This window comes from Octopus bimaculoides, chromosome 6 (genome assembly GCF_001194135.2).
Source record: "Octopus bimaculoides isolate UCB-OBI-ISO-001 chromosome 6, ASM119413v2, whole genome shotgun sequence".
Classification (NCBI taxonomy): domain Eukaryota; kingdom Metazoa; phylum Mollusca; class Cephalopoda; order Octopoda; family Octopodidae; genus Octopus; species Octopus bimaculoides.
The window spans coordinates 53,448,402-53,451,822 of record NC_068986.1 but is presented as its reverse complement, the minus strand read 5'-3'; positions in this window follow the sequence as shown (position 1 = coordinate 53,451,822).

Below are 3,421 nucleotides of genomic sequence, written 5' to 3'. Positions count from 1 at the left end.
ATTACTGTAATAACAGTACTTTTCATCCACTACAACTGTTTCCATAGTTTATCTTAGCAGTAATTGTCTTAGGTTAAAAAAAAAAAACTGGCTGTTATTAAGTTGTAGTATTGAAAACTCGACCTTTTTCTTTTTCAAGAAAAAAAAATATTGAAAAATATATGGTATGTATATGGGTGTATATTAAATATATATTTAAATTTCTTATTTCAGCTTTTTTTTTTTTTTTTTCATTAATCATGTTCAATTTAATATGGAATTTCATTTTTCATTTTAGTTCATAAAGTTTTGCCATATCTCAAATTATGAGGAAGACTGGCATATGTATCATGGTCAGTGGCTGCCTTGGTCTTAAACATTTGTCTTTTGAAACATATAACCCTGCTCCATCTCTTTTTTGAATAAACATTAATAGAACTTCACAATTTAAAAACAACAAAAAAACAAAAAAATGTAAAATAGGCTAAACTAGATTTTTATGTTTAAACAACTATTGGCAACCAAGTTCTATCCCTGTCTGTCTCCTCCCTTTCCCCCGAAAGAACTAACATTATATATTCATTTGTTTGAAATAGTGCTGATGAATCGGTCTATCACTACTTTGACTTCCTTGTTTCGTATGGGTGGGCAAATTCAATCATCAGCTTCAAATGAATAAATAAACTCTACATGTATTAAAGTACATTTTCTCCCATCTTTACACACACACACACACATTACACACAGTCACATACTTTGAGACATCCCCCTCCTTACTGACTTTTTTTTTTTTTAAAGATTGTTCAGCAATTGTCTTATACTTTCTTTGTGATTATGGTTCTTATTCATTCATTTAGGAAGGAGATTCTGGTAAACAAAAAAAAATTGTTCATTTTGTAATTTTTCTTAATGTTATGTGTATAACAAGAATTTGTGGAGTCCTTCCCATTTCAGTGTCGGGCTGTTTTGGGTGGTCTCTAGTTTCCCCAGAGATTTCTAAATGCATATGGTTGGTAATACTATTATTATTATTATTATTGTTATTATTTTATGGGAGACACAACTACAGCAGAAATGGCAAATAACAATAACTGGAGTGAGTTCTTTTTTGGGTTTTTTTTTGTTCACTTCAACACCTCCTGTCATTGTTGTTGCTTTAACTGCTGTTGCTGCTATTACTACTACTACTACCACCATAATCAATTGTGGTTGCAATGGTGGTGATAGTGGTAGTATGTGTGGCATCATTGTTGTAGTCTTCGTTGTTGTTGAGGACAACCTTGATACAATCAAGGTTCAGTTACTGCTCATCTATCACTGACAGTTGCTAAATAGTCCTCTATTGAAGATGATTGAATAGCATAGTATCTACTACTAAATCAGATGTAAAACTCTATACATGTTCACAAATAAATAAGCAAACCATAAACTGCAAAATTGCCTTCTTGTTCTTTCTTTGCAACTCTGACCCTTGCCCAACTTTAATCTTATTGTGGTGACTTTCACATAATTGTTTTATTTAGTTATATATTTTATTGTTATGAATGTTTAATTCTTGATTTCTATTGAATTGGCAGTTGTTGAATGGTCTTACCTTTTGGGAAAGGGAGAAGAGACATTGTAGTAGTGATGCCATTCTAAAGACATTAGGATATTCAAATGAAGTGAACTGGTGTCAGCTACAGTTGAAAACCATTTTACTGCGATGGTTTGACAATAACGCTTCAGTTAATTGTTTTTTGTTTCTCTCTCTTTCTCATATACAGAAAAGTTCTTTTTATGCAGTAAATAATCCAGCAGACCAGATTGTCCAGCAATTTTTGTTGTGCTTCACCCAATTTTCTTTCACTAACAATAACACTCTGGCTGCCAATATCACTCTGTTTTTCTATTCAAACTGGATGTAAACAATGGCAATGGTCATCAACCTAGGTACTTTGCTTATGCTTTTTCCTAAATATTGATTTGTTGTCGATCTATAATATGCTGTTTGAACAGGAGAAAATTGGAATGTTACCATGCCTGAATATATTCTTCAGTAATTGAACAAAAGGACTAGTTAATGTAGTTAGAAGCTTGATTCAAAGATGTTGATGTTAAAACTAGGTGCAGTTATATAAAAATTGTCTAGTACAAAGTAATTGAAGAGTATGCTGATTTCAAGGTCATTAAAAAAGTTAGTTTCATGAAGATATGGGTATTATAGGAGCTTGCTTTAGAAACCTTAATATATGGTATGGCTTTGAAGCTTGTGTGGCAAAAGAAGTCAACAGATATTGAGGCTGAACACAGTTCCAAACATGATTTAACCCCTTTACAAATTTCCTTTTATAACTCTGGCTTACAAAAGTGGATCAGATCCTGTAGGCCTTCAACTTAGTGTGCCAATAGTTCTGGTAGCATCTATAAGTTTTTAGGAAATTTGACACCTTGGGGAGCACTGAAGGGAATACTGAATTTGCCAGTAGTTAGTGTTAATAGTAATGTGAGTGCCAGCAGTTGTTTGACATTTTGATCAAGAAAGAAAATTTTTTAAATGGCTTACCTGAGGTTATTCTTTCAAGTGGTAGTAGTATTTGTCCAAACATTTTCCGATTTTTTTTTTATCTATATGCCAATCAGTGTAATCTAACACTTAATCCAAAACCTACAATTACACTACAGGAATGTACACATATAAAAGTTATTTCTAATTTTACAGTCCTTTTTTGCTAAAGATGTCACCTTTCGTAGTTGAGTAGCACGAAAAGTCAAGGTCCTGGATTTAGATTTTAACAAGAGTGTGATAATTCTGGGAACTTCATGTGTGAGGAGGCTAAATTTGAAGAGTTTGTTAAACAGCAGAAGCTTATGCTCCATAGTAACCGTATAATAAAGAAGTACACCTGATATTAATCAAAAGTTTAACTTATGATGTAGAATGTATGGTAACTGATAAGGATGTCTCTAGAAGCTTTCATTAATAAATCATTCCAAGGGAAAAGGCTGCTAGTATTGATGCAGGAGAAATTAAAAGATGTAAAGTTAATCAGACAAGCTTCAAACAGCTGCATTTCTTGACTATCTTGAGCATAAGTCTTTATATTTAATATAGCCAAAGTAGTGTTTTTTGTTTGTTTTTTTTAATCTATTATTAAAGAAATAGAGAAAAAGTGAACTCTGTAGCTTCTAGTTTTGCAGTAGCCTCTGATAGTGTGATGGGGATGATAATTATGCACTGGTGATGGATTCCATGAAATGAGATAAAGAAGTTCCTAATATTAATTAGTGAAATAAGGTAGCAAGCTGGCAGAATAGTTTGTACACTAGATGAAATGCTTAGTGGTATTTTGCCTCTTCTCATGTTCTGAGTTCAAATTCTGCTGCGGTCAACTTCCATCCTTTCAGGGTCAATAAAATAAGTAGCAGTTAAGCACTACTGGGATTGATGTAATCAACTTAT